This window comes from Stenella coeruleoalba (assembly GCF_951394435.1).
Source record: "Stenella coeruleoalba genome assembly, chromosome: 6".
Lineage (NCBI taxonomy): Eukaryota > Metazoa > Chordata > Mammalia > Artiodactyla > Delphinidae > Stenella > Stenella coeruleoalba.
The window spans coordinates 55,043,973-55,062,716 of record NC_137151.1 but is presented as its reverse complement, the minus strand read 5'-3'; the positions used below and the strand labels follow the sequence as shown (position 1 = coordinate 55,062,716).

The following is an 18,744-nucleotide window of genomic DNA, read 5'->3' as shown; positions in this document are numbered from 1 at the left end:
GATCATACTGCACGTCTCACTCTGCAATTTGCTTTTTTTATACAGCATTAAGTTTCTGAGATCCATCCATGTTGATATATATAGATAGAGCTAGTTCATCTGTTTAAACTGCTCCATTGTATACTATCATAATGATATACTATACCTTACCTATGAATTTTTTCCTAATGGATATCTAGACTGTTGCTAATTCCTGTTGTACAAAGTGCCTCAATGAATAAGCTTGTACACATCTCTCAATGCATTGTGCAGGAGTCTCTCTAGGATTTACCTAGAAGTGGAATTGCTGCACTTTAAGCTTCATGTATTTTCAGTTTTAGTAAATCCTGCCAAATTACTTTACAAAATAGCTTTACTAATTTACACTCCCACCAACAGTATATGAAAGTACTTGGAATAGATACTATTATTATCTCCATTTTGCAGATGAGGAAACATACAAAATGTCCAAAGTTAAGCACTGTATCTATCTGAACTATGTCTGTCTAGTTCCAGAACGACACCATACAATATATACTAAATAACAGTTGGAAATGCAAGTGACAGAACCCCCTAACAGTGGCTTAAGTAATATCGGCATTTATTATCTCACTTAACAAAGATATTAGAGGGAGGTAGTTCCAGAGCAGCTCAGCTGTATCATCAGCAAGATGGACACTTTTTTAATTTCACCATTCTTAGCTGTTGAATTTTCACCCTTATTCTGTCTCCTCTCAGCCCTAGGATGGCTGACATTGCTGACATCACTGCTGAGTTCAGAGCAGGAAAAAGAGGGAAGCAATGGCACTATGAGCTCTGTTCTTGTTCTTATCCTTTTTCTAAGAAAGAAAAATGCCTTCCTTGAATCCCCACTCACCCCAATCTACTTCCTTTTTTGTCTCATTGATCAGAGCCTACTATTGGACCAACCTTCAGGCAAAATGGAATGAGATTATTATGTCTAGTTTAGATCAACCATGACTCAGCCACTGAGGCTACAGGGAGCGTTTACCTTCCTGGATTTCAAATCATCTCCATGTCTAAAATCTGTTCTGTCAGCAAGAAAGAAAGGCAGTGACTGTTAGGTAGCAACTTGGTTTTTCTTCCATCTCTCTGGCCTTTTTCTTCCTTCAGACTTTTTTGCTGGCTTCTCCTGATCACTCAGATGTTAAATCCTTGCTTTGTCTTGGATCTTTTCTCTTCCCAACATACTTACAAGAAGACCAACAGATGGCCAGCAGGCCAAATTTGAGTTTGTGACCCCAACCGTATCCTTTCTCCCTATGCTGAGAGCATCCATCTTCATAGCTTCAATTACCAGTTACATATTGATAACTCCTAAATTTGTATCTTCCTCCTCATTCCTGAGCTTCAGATCCATATGTACCTACTTAGATATTCCTAAGACTCATCAAATTCAACATGTCCAAAACTGAGCTTTTCATCTCCCACCCAAACTCGCTCTTTCTTCTGGTGCATCCTATCTAAGTGAATACCACCCCCTTTCACCAGGTTGCTCAAGTCAGAGCTCTTTGAGACTTCCCACACGAGAGCTCTCAAATTTGTCTGCTTTTCTTCATCTCCACTGCAAACACCTTGATCTGAAACTCTGTTGCTACAGTGTTTGTTGTACGGACCAGAAGCGTGGGCACCTGCCTTGTAAATGCCGATCTTAAGCCCTACCCTAGACCTCCTGAATCAGAATCTGCTTGTTATCAAGGTCCCCAGGGAATTCATTCCAATTTGAGAAATTCTCATCTTGACTTTTGACAAGACAATATCTGGTCTCGCTGCATCAGTCTCTTGCCCCCTAAAATTCTCTCTCTGTACTGCAAACTGCATAAGTCACTTCCCTCATTGAATTCCATAACTAGCTCCCCATTGCTTTGCAGATAGAAGACAAAAGCTCATAGAATACAAAGCCCTACCGAAGTTCCCCTCCTGCCTAGTTCTGGTTTGCTCTCTGGGCTTCAGCCACATTTGTATTCTTCCAGTTCCTGTGCCAGGCCTCGTTTTTCCCCTCAGGGACTTTTTACCTGCTCCTTGGTGCATAGCTAACTCCTACCCCTTCACCTCCTCAGAGAAGCCCCCTCTCTTACAGCCCGTATGAGGTCAGCCACTCTCATGCTAAGCTCTCTTTGCACACTGTGCTCCTTCAAAAGTTTATCATAGTTGTACTTAAACAATGGAGCGTGTGTGTTTCATTGTTTAATAGCAGTCTGCCTCCATTGAATTGAAGCGCTCAGGGACTGCCACAGCTCTTGCATTGTTACCTCCTTCCAGCGCCTAGCACAGTGCTTGATACATGTTACACATCAATGAGTAGCTGTTGACTTGATGAATATGAATGAATAATCATCCCCAGGGAGCTGTCCTGGCTCAGGGTGGCCTTGCTTTCTTAGTTCAACAGGAATCAAGAATCTGAAAGAGACTGAGGAGGGCCAAGGGAGTATAATTTGGCCACCAGCAAGCAAATTAGGATGAAAATGTCCAATTCTGACAGATGTACCCTGTGCACGTGCTGAAAAGAAAACAGAAGCAGCTCGCCTCAGAGTGATGGTAAACAGTTTGTTCCCTGGCCAGTACCCTCCTCCTCAATACACTCCGAAGCTGACCTTTGGAAGGACTTTTGTATAGTGGGAGGTCTCTTTTAACCTCCAGTGAATAAGGGTGTGAAGTGGTGTTTGCTTTTTTCCCTTTGTTCTCTGGCTAAGAAAAGTCTGGAGGCGGTTGAGTGAGGCTTAGTAATACAATTGCCTTCCCTTTCAAATGCTAAAAAGGGTTTTTGCTCCTGGTTTAGTATAATCTGAGCCTTGTAGAGGTCTGGAAGGGATCCACCCCCCTTCCTTTTGGCATCTTATTTCCTCCAGGCTAGGGACAACTTCACAATTAATAGAAAAACGAAAGCTGTAATAGTCAATATTGCCCTCCAAGCATCTCTGTGTGGTGAGCAGGCGTAGGAGAGTTAATCACTAAACTGACAGGGAAGGCCTCCAGGAGAAATGCAGGATGTATACAGTCCCACTGTCCTGGATCTGGCTAGAGATCCTGGCATCCGTGGCATTCTCTTCCAGAGGGAGCTGGAATCAGAGGTTGGCTGTTATCACAGCCTTTTAACTCCCATACAGGTGTGGATCTGGGGCTTGGGGGAGCACAGTGTTTATACAACTTGGAGGGCTCTCTTTAAGAAAGAACACAAAACTATGAATACAGTTAGATTTGAGGCTTTGAAAAGAACAACTGAGGGTCATCATTGGCTTCGTGATACCGTTACCCCAAAACAGGGTTCGCCTCCTGTTGGGTGTCGAGCCAAAAGACACAGCGAAGCCAAAGATCAGAAGGAAGGACTTATTTCTTGCAGCAAGTAAGGAGGACACTGGAGACCTTTCCCAAAGCAATGTCTCCCTCAACTGCAAAGTTGGGGGAGTTTTAAGCTAAGGGTACGTGCGTATCCATGAAGAGGGTTGGGGAGGTTTAGGTATATTCATAAAGGGCTTGAGAATTCAGCTTAGAATTGGGGCAGAGGTCGGCAGAATCCAGGCTTTAGTTGATTGAAGTCACAAGGGTCAGAAAAGGTCAGCGTCATCATATCTTAGGTTCTGACCAGCCTGGGGTCTCAGCATGTAGTTACCATCCTCCACCCGGGTGGGCGCCTTAGTTCCTGCAGAACTCAAAACTATGTATCGGATTGTGATGTATATCCCTTCAGGAGTAACTAGGACTCTTTTATTGCTGAACTATTGTTTCCTGACTGCTTTTCCTCTGTTCCTGTATTCCCTCACTTCCCTTCCCATCATTAATTGCTGAGACCTGTTCAAAGGCAAGCATTGTGGTCAGGCTTGGAAAACAAAATGGCTTAGGCCAAAAATGGCTTCTCTTATGTCAAGAAAACTGCCTGGTTCTCTTTCTCCAGGGACCCTCTCTACTCTTTCTGCTTACAGGACCTCTGCTTCTGCCCCCTAGCAAAGTATACTAGAAAAGCTGAGGCTTGCAAGCCCTTGGACAAGTTATTCCCTCCCTAGAGCCTTAATTGGGTAATCTGTAAAATGGGACCCTCTATATATAGAATTGATGGGCGGGAAAGACATATGAGAGAAAAGAAAGTATACCTAGTGTTTGATCGGAGGTACTTAATTAAAATGCCATTTTGGAGACCTCCTCTCTGGGAAGTTATGGATCTGTTCTGGGCTAGCTTCTCCTCTTCCTTGTCTCCTTTAGCTTTACTGAAGTTTTTTCAGGTATTATTGTAATCCACCTAGAATATATATTATTAGTTTGAGACTTAGCAGAAGTTCCCAAACTGGTAGCTGAAGTCAATACATTTTTTTGGAGATCGCAAGGATTTCTAACAAGTTTAATTTGTTTTACTTTTTAAAGAGCCAGTCCAAGGTAGTTGTTGCTATTGTTTTCTGTTGGGGCTTGTTTAATTTGATGTGTTGTTTAATTTTTTTGCCACTGTGCAAAAGGTAATCCAAAGGTCAGTCTGGTGTGTGGTATGTGGTGTGGTATGTGTGTGCGTGTGTGTGTGTGTGTGTGTGTACAGGCTGTGAATCATATTGTTTACCATCCCTAACGTCTGCCATCCCTCACCAGCTCCATGTTTATAATCCTGAAGACATCTGAGTTTATCATAAGTCAAAATCAGCTAGTAAATCTTCAGAGAAATGGAAAAGGAAGAAGGAAAATAAAAGGACACTGATGTGAAATCATAGGTCACAAGTAGGTCAATAGTACTGGGGTTAGTTGGGGAGTCCCTGGCCTTGTACTACCTTGTTCAACCCCCAGCCTTGCCACTTACCAGTTTTTAACCTATAACTATATTCATTTGAACTTTTAAAATTTCACTTTGCTCATCTGTAAAACTGGGATATTTATAGGACTTTCCTTAGAGGTTCACTGTGAGGATTAAATGAGAAAATCCTCTCAATGTGCAAAGAATAGTAATTGGAATAGGGTAAACCCTCAATAAATGGTAGTTATCATGAAGAGCACGTCCTGTATAGCCTATATTGTGCCTTATATACGTCACCTCATGTTCACAACACTGGGAGGTTAAATGACCTGCCCGAGATGGGGAAATGCAGTTTAGACAAGAACCTAGTTTTAACAAGTCTCCATTTACTGCTCTTTACCAAATCAAAGACCCATGGGTTTGTAAGATGAATGCCTATTTCCAAGTATTAAAATGTGGGGAAAAATGTTTCTCAGAAATGAAATATAGTAGTGCTCTTTCCACCACACTACATCTTGCATCTCTCCCCCCAATTTCTCTCCATTAAAACTGTTAAAAGTTAAGCTGAGATATATTAAAATTTTTAAGAGTTTATTTGAGCAAAAATTGATTTGCATCTGGCAGCATCCAATCTAGCAGATAGAAAGGAGCTCCAAGGAGCTGTACCAAATGAAAAAGACTTTTATAGGCAGAAAGGAGCGGGCCTTTTTTATTAGGCAAAAAAGTGGGTTGGTTATCGCAAGGTTACTTTCTTTAGGGGACGGCAGGGATCTATAAAGCAGATTACCTAACCAGCAATGATCAGAGATTCCTGATTGGTTTAAAATTCCATTTCTGGTAGAGCGGAAACTGTAATTCAGTTAAGTCTCAGTTTGGTGACGTGCATTTTGGGCCATTAGTCTTGTTCTTTTTTTAAATAGCACATTGTTCAATAGTATATGTGCCCATTTCCGGCATTATTTATTAGCTGGATTGCATACAGAGACATCAGTGTTACATATAGGGACATCAGTGTGGGGTCCTGTAGAGTTCTCATTGTACCCTCCATTGTTATCACTTTTTTTTTTTTTTTTTTTTTTTTGCGGTACGCGGGCCCCTCACTGCTGTGGCCTCTCCTGTTGCGGAGCACAGGCTCTGGATGCGCAGGCTCAGCAGCCATGGCTCACGGGCCCAGCCGCTCCGCGGCATGTGGGATCTTCCCAGACCGGGGCACGAACCCATGTCCCCTGCATCGGCAGGCGGACTCTCAACCACTGCGCCACCAGGGAAGCCCCACTGTTATCACTTTTAAGATGTGATCCAGATACATGGCAGATCAGGCTGGCAAGGCCACATTTTTCCTATCTCAGGAAAACTACTAGGCAACTTTGTGGTGATGTACAAACGTGTATCCTAATCCAAGTTTTAAACTGATAAACTCTGTAGGGCACTTTGGCTGGGGCTGGGGAGACCTGGATGTGGAAATCCCCCTGTGGGAAACACATGATGTAAGAAATAAACATGTTGTTTGGGATGGAGGAACCAAGTCCACCTGCAAATTCTTTAGCACAACAGCTTTGAGACTTCAGACAAATGACATTGTCTATAAAATGACACCAATAATCCCACCCTGCCTACTTCTGAACATCAGAGTGAGGATCCAAGAGATAACGCATGTGAAATATAATGTGTGTGGATGTGTGATACAGATGTAACCTTTTTTAATGTAATTTTTCATTGCTATAGCTTGTTATTTTTAGGGGAAATGAGATGGTGGAAGTTGGACAAGTTACATGTAGAAAAGGTACATGCATATATGATTGTGTGTGTATTCTGAAAAGCCTAGAAGGGCATATGTCAAATTGTTTATTGTGATGGGGTTTTCTTTTTTTTTTTTTTTGGCCATGCAGCTTGTGGGATCTTAGTTTCCCCACTAGGAATCGAACCTGGGCCCTCGGCAGTGAGAGTGCAGAATCCTAACCCCTGGACTGCCAGGGAATTCCCCAGGGAGGGTTTTCATATTTACTTCTATGTTTGTGGATTGTTTGAATGATTTTTACAACAAACGTGTATTTTTATAACACTTCTATTTCAATAAATTCCTCAAAAGCAACAAAGAACCCCTGTGCTAAACAGAAGTTCTTTCAAAAGCTATGATTTGGACAAATTGAATCCATTTTAACACATCTTATTCTAGACCCCTACCCCACCCCCAATATGTTATCAGACCATGTGAAAACCAGCCCCTACTCACCTGCTTCTCTTTAAATTCTACAGCCTGATATTTGGTTGTTGTTGGTTTTATTAGATATCTAAATATCTATAGATAGATATTTAGTTAGATACCCTCATGTAAGATTGTAATACTAATTTTCACACCACTGAATACCAACATTTATAATCCAAAGGGATCCAATCAGAGCAGAGAATCAGCAATTTCCTCAAATCGGAAGCACAACGTCTCTTAAATTAAAAGTTTCCCATAGAGTTCCCTGGTGGTCTAGTGGTTGGGATTTGGTGCTTTCACTGGTGTGGCCTGGGTTCTGTCCCTGGTCTGGGAACTACGATCCCTGCAAGCAGCGCAGCAGGGTCAAAAAAAAAGTTTCCCATAAAAGGTTAAGACAAAATTTACCTTTTAGGAAAACTGAAATATGTAATTTCACCTCAGTGGCCAGTCTTTGTCTGGCTCTTTTGCTAGTCAGACTTCTTCCTCTCATTTTAGAAATGGTCACATGTTTATAGCTCTGTCTTCAGACCAACTGACTCTCTAACGGACTTTTCTCTAGAGATCTCCTCCATTCCTCGATTCCCCATGTATCTAGTACTATCTCTTTGCATATAAATTCCAAATATTTTTCTCTAGCCAAACCACCCTTTTTTGTTTCTATAAGGGTTTTAAAATTATCGGGTCAATTTGGGTTCATTGCTGGTATCTCAACCCAAACAAACTGAAAGCCAAATTAATCTCTTTTTTTTTTTCCCCACACCATAATTCTCCCCAGTAAACCAGGGCTGGCCAAGACTGTCATTTATCTTTAACTTCTCCCTTCTCTGTGCCCCTCTTCCTCACAATGCTTTGCTTAGATTTTTATGACATCCTTTGCTTTTTCCCATGTCTACTCCCAGCTCCTGGTTCAGGCTTTTGCTTTCGCAAAAAGCAATGTGAGTGAAGAGAGACGAGCAACGGGAGGTCAGGAAGCCCTCACAATGGGACTAGCATGTGACTCAGAACTTGAAAGGTTTTCTCCTTAAGTGGAAAAAGTTATTCCAGAATAATGGAACAGCATCAATAGAGGCACCCCAGGCACAGAAATGCCTGGCATCATTAAAGAAAGGCAAGGAAGATGGTGGGGCTTTCAGGATGGGTATGTATAGATATTCTCAGGGATCAGGCTGGTTACGTATGTTCATTCCTGGAAGACTTTGAATTTCAATCTGTAAGTAGTGGAAAAATACAGACTTATGTGGCAAGAAAACCTGTTATAAAACTGTGTGATAGTTAAGGGGACAAATCATGCAAGCATTGATTATGGCAATAGGAATTGATACACAACATATTGGACTCTTAGAATCGATTGTTTGAGTGACTAGTTGCTCGTGGGAGCAGAAAGGGTGGGAGATGAAGGTGCCAGAGATGACTGAGTTTAGTAGCCTGGGTGTTTAGAAGCATGCCTTGCCTTGAGGAGAAATGCAAATTAAGCTTTGGGCTTGTGAATGACAGTCAAGCTCAGTTTTAGCCATGGAGAGTGTGATGTGTCGGTGAGAAATACAGGTGGAGGTGTCCGAAACACCCTATTACCTCTGTGAGGATGATCGCCTAGGAAATCTATTCCTGGCTCCCTGTTGGATATATGGCTTTTATTTATATGTTCCATCAACGCAGAGACAACCTGTATAGTGCTGAACCCATCATGATTCATTCGCCACAAGCCACTTTCACCTTCCCACTGCCCCATGTTGGTTAATGATGTTTTCATTTCCTAGACTCCCTTGTCTACTACCTGTGGGTTGTTTTCAATTCCTGTCTCCTCTGATGCTCATGTTTATTTAGGCACCAAATTGTACTGATTTTTCTTTTACAGTGTCTCTCATGTCCACATGTCTTCTGCCTCTTCTAACTCTTTAAATTGCCTAATTGCCTGGTCCTTATTTTTTATAGCATAATACCCACCTTTTGATGAGACCCTTGTCTCCAGAATGTTTCCTAACAACCCATTCTGTCTACCACAATAAGGTTACTCTTCCAAAAACCCTAAACTGATCTTTTCATTCCCTTTCTCACAACTTTTGATTGACTTTCTGTCATCAACAAGAGAAAGTTCAAATTCCTTAATATTATAAAATTCATAATATATCTACTCTAGCATTCTCTCCAGCCAAACCGATCTATTTACCATCTGGGAACCTATTTTTCTCTCTCCCAGCCTTGCTTTATTGCTTGCAGTTTTATTGGAGTTCACAGAGAGTGAAAGATAAATTTATAGAAATACCTTGAAGTGTAAGAAGAGAGGGGCTTGGTATTCTGGCAGAGTCTCAAATGGGGCTCCACTGAATACACCCAGCTACCCTGGCATGCTGGTGGGCTCCAATTACAGACCTAAAGTCTAGGGAAGGGAAGGAAAAGAGAAAAGAAGAGGAAATGAGAAAAGAAGGGAAGGAAGAGGATATACAGGAAAGAGAGGTGTAGGAGTTAGCCAGGAATGGCACAAATATCAGAGTGCAAAATAACAGTCTTCATAAACTTCAAAGTGATTATCCTCTTGTCTCTGAGCTTCTCAAGGGCAGAAACCAGGTCTGATTTTCTTTGTCTCCCAGCACCCAGCACAAAGACTGACACATAGATGCTGCTCTGTCAAGAATTCTTACATGAATTGTCAGCAATTCTTGTCTTCTTCATTGAAAAGGTCTCCGTTCCTTCACTATCCCCCTCAGGTTGTATTTTGCAATCATAAAATTTTATTTTGCTTTTCATGTACCTTTTCTAAGATGTCCAGAACAATATTGAAGAAAAAAAAAGAGCACTTGAAAAAAGAGTTTTTTAAAATATGGCATATAATGGGAAAAATGATTTACCCCAACCTAGTCTTATTTTTTCATATATTTCCAGAAACATACTCGATTTTCTGTCCCATTTCCAGCAGCTTATGAGTAACTTTAACCATTAACTCTTTCCAGCAACAATCATTCATTGTTAGCCACTGCCCTTGTTATGCTGGTATATAATGTTTTCCCTCTTAATAAACATATTACTCTGTGCTCGTTGCTAATGACGTTCATTCTCTCTGACTCCACCTCTTCTCCATCTTGCCAGACCATTTGGAATTCTAATCCTGTCCTGGATGCCCGCCTTCCTAACTGACGATGGGTGTCATCTGCTAACAGCATGTATCATCTGTCAGCTCTAGGAGCTTACTTTCTGTTCTATCCATGTAAATCATTGATGAAATATTAAAGAATCAGTCCCAGAATAGGGTCCTGTGGGATATGGTTTCTAATATCCCTGAGTTTGACGTGAGTGCCATTGATAGCGAGCTCGTAAGACTACCTACCACAGAGCCACACTTGCCCCAATGTGTTGATTGAATGCAGTCTTGGGGAAGATAACTAAGTCTTTCTGGGGCCAAAGAGCTATGGAGAAGTTTAGGGAGAAACTTAACATACTGACTGCCCACTTTTCTGCTAGGTACTTTACGTATATTAATTTAATCAATCCTTTCACAACTCTGTAAGGCAGTAAAGGGTAGTGGTTAACACTATGGATTCTAAGGTTGAACTGCCTGATGTTGCATTTTCACTCCATCAGTTTCTAGCTTTCTGACTTGGTAAGATTTTTTTTTTTGAGGTACGCGGGCCTCTCACTGTTGTGGCCTCTCCCCTTGTGGAGCACAGGCTCCGGATGCGCAGGCTCAGCGGCCATGGCTCACGGGCCCAGCCGCTCCGCGGCATGTAGGATCTTCCTGGACCGGGGCATGAACCCGTGTCCCCTGCATCGGCAGGCGGACTCTCAACCACTGCACCACCAGGGAAGCCCTGACTTGATAAGATATTGAAATTTTCTGTGCTTTAGTTTTATCCTCTGAAAAATAAGAATAGAATTCACCTCAGAGGATTGTTTTGAGGATTCCATTGCACATAAAGCACTTAAATAGTCCCTGACACATAGAGAATCTTCTACAAATCTTGGCTGTTATTATCCCAGACTAAAATTGAAGAAACTGAGTTGGTATGCAGCAGAGTCAAAATCTGAGGCCCTGGGGTGTCTGACTCCAATTCTTAACCTCTTTCTACTCTAATGTGCAGACTTTTAAATTTGTATCCCACAAATTTCCAAAAGAGAGTTCAGATGAAAATGGCCATAGCAATCAGAAATGCATTTGATTTTATACCAAAACCTCATAATTTAAGCTGATACTTTTTGGTAGGGAGGTGTTTATATTTGATTAAAATCTTTTTAAAAGAGAAGTTATTTTATAAGAAAAAAAATCAACCTAAGTTTAAGATTATAAAATATTAGGTTTGAAAAACTATAGGGATCATCTATTTCAAACTACTAGCTAATAAGAGACTCTTTGGGAGTTTTTTTTTTTCTTTTTACATTTTTTTCCCTAATAACATAAGTGGTAAATGTTTGAAGTAGAAAACTTGGAAAACCCTGAGAAGCCCAGCAGAGGAAATTACCCATAATTCAAACACTCATGGTAATCACTATTAATGTTTTCTTATATGTACTCTTTAGTGTTATTTTTCTGTACATAAATTTTCTTTACAAAATGGTAACACAATATATATGCTATTTTAGTAGCCTGTTTTTTTCACTTAGTGATAGATTATAAGCATTTCTAACATCATTATTTTATTGATCTGTAAAATCTGTAAAAAATAAATCATGGGAGAGTACCATAAATAATCTAACTAATCCCCTATTGTTGGACATGTAGGTTGATCCTATTTTCTTTCCTACTATTATAAATAAAACTGTCATGAAGAATCTTGTATTATGTTGTTGCATAATTCTCTCATTATGCACAAATCCTTTTTATCCTTAACAGATGGTTAGCCAGCCTCTGTTTGATCACTTCCAGTAACAGGGAGCTCACTTCTTTGCCAGACAGCTCATTCCATTTATGGACAACTCTAATTGTTAGAAAGTTCTTTATTTTTAACCAAAATCTGTTCTCCTTAACTTACACTCATTGATTCTAGTTTTGTGGTCTGGAATTACCCAAAGCAATCTTTCCTTTTTGTACTTGGCAGCCCATCAAATACACGAAGAAGACCATAATGAAACTCCGTAAGTATTCTCTTCCTGAAGATAAATATCCATGCTTATGAGTCTTATGATAAAAAAGGATAAGGAATTGGTAGCAGTAGGGGGTTCCTCATATAGGATATAAATTTGGTAACATCATATTTCCCTTCTTGCTGTGGCCTCCTGGAAGCTCAGAGCCTTATTGGTTGTCCCATCTTTGTAACAGTATGACCTTATCACCTCCATATATGTGCGCTCTTTTCCCTTTGGTCTAATCATCCTATTTTGCCTGTATTTTTCCTGGCTGTTATTTTTCCTTAAAAAAAATTTTTTTAACTGAAGTATATATCTCTGTAACCTCTGTACCTCTACGGTACAAGGTGTATCATAATCAAATAAGTTTCTCTATTTCCTTTAGCCATTCTTTGTATGAAATTAGTTGATCACTTTTGTTCCCTCTCGCCATTTAATATACATTCAAGTCTTTTACTCCCAAAAGCTACCAGAATAATGGAATAGTTTCAATTCCCTGCCCCTTTTCTCTGGTGGAGAAGCTTAATGGAATGGGAAGATAGAAAACATAATCTCAATCCTACTGAATCATTAATAGCTTCTATCAAATTCACACTATCTCCTCTGTCATCCAGCACCATTTTCTGCTCTTGAAAGAGCTTAGAATGCATATCTCACCAGCCTTCAGAGCAGTGATTAACATGCGTATGCCACCGCAGGGTTGACAAACCTTTCCATACCCACAAGAGGATGGATAATCCTCTCTGCAGCACCTCTGAGAGGATGGTAGTATTGTCCTCATCTTACCCTAAGGGAATAGAGGCTCCCAGAGGTGAGACTTGAACCCAGGTCCTCTAACTCTGAATCTGAGAGCCCAGCGCCGCCCCTGAAGCACACTGACTTCAGAAGAGCTCTGGCCTGGCCCGGACCACAAGGATTCCACTACTGTTGGACGGGAGGCAGGCGACTCTGCGTGTTCCTCCTTTTATTCGGAATCCAGCTCTGATTATCCTCTTCCCACAGAGAGAAGCGTGGTGGCTGCCAGTTGCATATGGCTTGACGAAGATAGGAGAGGACATAAAGGCGGCCCCCCTCCTCCCTGTGCTCCCGGATGAGAATCGAGCAGATTGTTTCCTATTTGGAGGAAGTGGATGTGAGAAACCTAAGGCAGCAGGCAAACCTCAGACGAGTGAGAATAAAAAATACTCCCATGACCCCCTTGCGAGGTTTTGCCTGGAGGAGCCAGGTATGAAGGCACCAGGCTGTCTGTGGGCCAGAGAGCTAGAATGTTTCTGCCCCAGGAGCTTCCTTCCTGATTATCCCCTCCTGAAGAGAGGCTGTGATTGCCTTCGGCCTCCCTGGAAGACCTCCGCGCTGGCAGGCTGGCCTGGTGTAACAGCTCAGAGTTGAAACCCTCTTAAAAATAGCTGTTCCCTTCTGGGTTTAGCAACTCACACTTGAAAAGCTCTTTATTCTTTATAATGAATAGAGAGCAGGGACTTTTCATTGAAGAAGAAGAGCTATAGCACAAAATAAAGGCAGGCTGAGGGTAGTTATTCTTTTGAAGTGGTGGACAGAGAGGAGGACCTCAGCACTCAGCTTTCACAGGTATCAACCCTTTCCTTGGATTATTCCTGGAATAGAGGCGTAGAGAGGCTTTCGAGCAGCTCTTGCTGTCAAAAGCCCGTGTGTGGTGGGCAGTATTTTAGGTGACAGCACTAGCTAGAGACCAGCCAAGCAGCCTGAAGCTGAAATTTCAATCTAATTAATTGGCTGAAGAAGCAAAAGACCTGAAGGCAAGGTTTAACTCTTTGCTACCCAAGCCTCTAAGGCTCGTGTCCATACCCTGGAAGGACTGAGAAGGGCTGAAAATAAAAGGATGGGAATGGGAGTTGAGGAAGCTGATGCCTACCTTGGTGGGAAGAACTACTGTTAGGTGTGTGATGGGGAATCTTGTTGGCCAGAAAGGCCAGATTCCTCAATTATGTCTTTTCCAGAAAGAAAAAGGAGTTCAGATGGAGAAATGAGGTAAAACTCTTAGTCTACAATGTCAAGTCTTGTTTCTAAGTAATGTATTTTCTTTAAGTCAAATGAAATGCAGCTTTCAGGATCCCATTGAGCCGGTGAGAAATTCAATCTCAGCTATTATCTGTAACTTCAGTTATAAGCATCTGGGAGGCATATGTGTTGCATGAGCAAGAGGGGTAAGACATCTGAATCAGGCGGTGTAATTAAAGCTAGTCATTAGGCAAAAGACTTCAAGTCACACTGTCTTACGATAAGAAGTTTATTTCTTACCCAGTCTAACGTGGATGTTTCTCGGTCAGGAAGCCATCCCGGGCAGCTCTCCTTAGGCGGTACCTCAGGGATCTGGGCTCCCTTCCATCATGGGCTCTTCCAGTCATTGTCTAGGCTTCACAGTCCTTTGTTTTCTGCCACTCAGACCAGAAGAGCGTTGGAGGTGGCAATGGAGAGATCATAAGGACGTCTTTAAGGGCCAGGCCTAAAAGCGGTGTACATTACTTCAGTCCCCATTGCATTAGCCAGACTTTGTCACTTGGCTCCTATTAGATGCAAGGGGGCTGGCAGAGAAATAGAGTTGACCCGTGTGCCTGGGAAGGAGGGGCAAAGTAGATTCTGATGAAACTTAGGAATCTCAACCAAAATATCTAATTTTCAAGCCACATGGTTCTTTCTGTTGTTCTCTCTGTTTACCCCCACGTGGTCCAAAGAAGGCTGGTGCTCTCTGTTGCAGTGGGATTTTTTTGTTTTTTGTTTTTTTGCTACTTTTCCCATATAATTTTTTAAAGTTGATACGTTGTATTTTCATTTTTATTCAGTTCAAGAAATTTTCTTTTTTTGGCCATGCAGCATGGGGGATCTTTGTTCCCCAACCAGGGATCAGACCCTCACCCCCTGCAGTGGAGTCCTAACCACTGGACCGCCAGGGACCCCCTGGGGTTTTTTCATATTTACTTCTATGTTTGTGGATTGTTTGAATTATCTTTACAACAAACATGTATTTTTATAATATTTTTATTTCAATAAAGTCACAGCAGTGGGATTTAATGAGGCTGGAAGCCATACCCTCCGTGGTCTTGCCACTTCTCCTGGTAAGGGGCATCATGGACCCATCCAATTCTAATAACCCTTCTCTCTCTAAGGAAATCTATTTCTCCTTCTCTCTGATCTTCCTGTAGAACTCCTAGTACCACCTCTTCAACATGCTCAGCCTTTCACGGAAGATAAGAAGGAAAATTATCCTGAAACAGCTTTAGGTTCAGCCAACGAAAGACCCAGTAACCGAACCACCTTTTTAGAATGAAGGGAGGAGAAAAATACAGAGAGCACAACACAGATCTGTATCTCCATAAATCATCATGCCACAAAGTGCGTGAGCCCCTGGCATTCATGAGGCATCTGACTCAAGACCTTCAAGTTCAAGAATGTCATCTTTTTTTTTCTTTTTTTTAGCCTTTTTTACTTCCATCACAACAATAGGTGATAGCTTTTTGTTCAGCATCATTTTCATAAAGATGGAGAAGTTATAATCACCATGATAGGGTAAAGAGTAAGAACACAAAACACACAAACGAGATGGGGATATGCGGCAGTTGGTGAGGCCGTCACTAGCTAGGCACGCCGACGCCACTCACCATCATGAGAGTGAGCCAGAGCCAGGGGCCTCAGCAGAGTAGCAAATTCCTGACCATGGATCTCTGAGTCTCTCATAGAGAGTTGAAAATGGCGAAGTGATAACTGCCATAGTTTGTTTTAATTTTCCTAAGAGACAAGACTTGGTAGGAGTTCATCTGGTGGTTTTATGAGTCCAAGTCTGTGTCTCCTTGAGAATTCCATTCCATGGGACTGAAGGGAATTCAAGTGCTATTCCACAGCCACAGAAATCGCAGAGGAATTGTGCTTCACGGGAGTGGCTTTAAAAGACAAGGTATGGGAGAAGGAGTCTGATTTTTCAGAAAGGGGGAAAAGTGGGAATCATGGCAACTACGAATGTGTAACTTGGAGGCTGATTTGTTTTAATACTCATTTAGATTTTACTAATCAACAGGTGATTCATAACTTTTTAAAAGAACATAATAATTGCTATACACTGAATGTGTCCCCGCCCCCCCCCCCAAATTCATATGTTGAAACCCTAATCTCCAATGAGATAGTATTTGGAGATGGGGCCTTTGGGTGGTAATTAGGTCATGACAGTGCAGCCATCATGATGGGATTAATGCCCTTGTAAGAAGAGACATCAGAGATCTTCCTCTCTCTCTCTTCCCTCCCCCCTCCCCCCACCACGTGAAGTCATAAGGAGAAGATAGCAAACCAGGAGGAGAGCTGTCACCAGAACCTGACCATGCTGGCACTGTAATCTTAGACTTCCCAGCCTCTAGAACTACGAGGAATACATTTCTGTTGTTTAAGCCAGCCGGCCTATGGTAATTTGTTATAGCAGTCCAAACTAATAAAGTAATCATTTCAAATTATGATGAGTTTACTCAAAATAAGCCATACCGAATTCATATCTTTTCCCTTTTGAGGTGGACTATTGTCAGATTAGGGGAGTATCGTAGACCTGCTTTAATCTTGATTAGGTTGAAGACCTCAATAGCTGTATATTTTGGTGGATTTGAATCCGTTGAACAATCAAACGTAGAGCATTGTTTAAGATTGAGGTTTGGAAACAGTTTATTAATAATAAATTGTTCTTACCTGTATAAATTCTGAAGCAACAGATAAATAAATGCAGATATCAACCTGATAGAGAAAAAACCCTCAGCTATGTTTTCGGTAAAACTGATGGGAGAATATGGCTGGTTATGTGCCCACAAGCTATCCCCTAATCATTCCTAATATTCCAGTGCTCACACAGTTAGATATCCCTGTCCAGTCATAGGCTTAGCTGGACCACTGCGGGCTTCCCCCTAGGGGGCAGCTCAGAGCTTGGTGGAGGAGGAGATTTTATGAGTCCTGAGCGGAGAGACTGAGAGAGACTGCAAAGAACTCAGAGGCCTTGGGCAGGCATTTCATTGCCTTCTCCAAAATTCAGCAAGCGTGGTTGGAGGTAGATGGAGTGGACTAGAAGTGGTAGCTATTATGATCCTGACATTTCTGGAAGGGCAGAAGTTCTTATTTTACCAGCCAAGTTAGGAATGCAAGGAGAGAAATAGAGTGGTTACTTCTGGCAAACAATGAGGAACTTCGAGTCCGTCCTCTCTTCTTGCTGCTGTTTCAGTCCACATTTTGCTATTTGATTCATATGAAGATGCAGAAGGAATGCATATCTCTTTTGAAGTTGTTACCAAAATAGGAAGAGTAGCTGACATGATAAACGATGGAGCCCCAATTAAAAATCATCTCAACTGAGTGTGACCCAGGCTGGACTCTCTTAGAAACATTTGAATAGCAATAAATATCAAGGTTTTTATTTAGGTGGAAAATTTTTCAAAAAAAACTCCATACACAATGCAGCTGCTCAGATACAGGGTAGAGACAGACAGCTTTGACATAAATTTATATAAAAAATGTTCTGGAGTTTTATTTCATCTGAACTTAATATGACAACTATTATGTGTCTGCTAAAAATGTTAATGCAGTCTCCAGCTGCATATGTTCAATAAATGATTGCTTAGAGTGTCTTCTGTGGCAGGTACCATGCTGGGTCCTAGGAGCTGATGTAGCACAGTGTCTGGAGTAATCTGTCCAGTGAAGGGCACATAACTTTAAGAGCAGCATTAATGAATTAAAGTGGAGCATTGGTAGGTGGAGACTTAATTCTATTGCTTTAGGTTTCCATGAGGCAACTTCTAACCCGTGGGAATAACACTTGAGTGTTTTATTGTTAAGAAATATTTTACCTGGAGATGACAGAAACACTGACATAACTAGCTTAAACGATAAGGAAATTAGTGTCTTTCAGAATAATACTAATAATAAATTCAAAGGTAGCACAAACATGTTATAATTGGAGCCAGAGATCTATATCTCTGCTCTACTTTGAACTCTTCCAGCCTCTGGGAAGAGGCTTTTTCTTCAGACCGTCTCCTCTTGTGCTTAGAAGATGGCTACCATGAGTCCTGGGACAGAATGCTTCCTCATTAGAAAATCTCTCTTCCAACCAGTGAATAAAAGTTCTCACCCTCAGTCTAATTAAGCTAGTTTGTATCATGCACCCATCCCTGGTCCAACAGCAGGCTCTAGGATAATGCCATGAACTGATTGGCTTAAGCTTACATTCTGGAACCAATCACTTGCCAAGGGGATTAGAGTTACTCTTACTGGCTTGAGTTGAGAATAGGATCAGCTTCCTGAGACATTTAGGCAACGTGAAAGAGAAGGGCTTATGTAAGTAACATCGGGGTTCTTTTTGAAAGGAGGAAAATAGTGGAGATGAATGCTAAACAGATACTAAATCTGGTCAGAGGAGAAGGAAAGTCTTATTGGATGTGTGGGTTTGGGGGAAGAGAAGCTACGTAGCTTTCCTTTCTTCTCTTTCAGGAAAACCTGTCCTCTCCTGACGGTGATACCTTTCTTTATGTGGTAACAGCTATAACTCTTACCCTTAAAGCCCTGCCCAATAGTGTAGATTCTGTTGTCCTGCTTCTCTGCATCTGACTGTGTCAGATTAATTCAGTTAGGTGGGGCTTAGTAGGAAGGGTGATTATGGTCAAGGTCTAGGTTCTACTCTCACTGTGTATTTACTGGAAATAAAGCTGACCATTTGATCTTCATCTGTTGGATTCCTGTGTCTATTTCTAATGAATTCATAACCAATAGGAGGTAT

The 18,744-nt window shown here is 41.5% G+C and overlaps 1 long non-coding RNA gene across 1 annotated transcript in view; it reads left to right on the top strand.

The window, feature by feature from the left end:
• Window positions 1-14,423, top strand: part of LOC307188050 — a 65,146-nt gene extending 50,723 nt beyond the window's left edge. Inside the window, exons 3-4 of the long non-coding RNA XR_013828795.1 lie at window positions 11,945-11,981; window positions 12,975-14,423. This is a non-coding gene — a long non-coding RNA (uncharacterized lncRNA). The remainder of the gene's footprint in view (window positions 1-11,944; window positions 11,982-12,974) is intronic.
• Window positions 14,424-18,744: the final 4,321 nt, after the last annotated feature.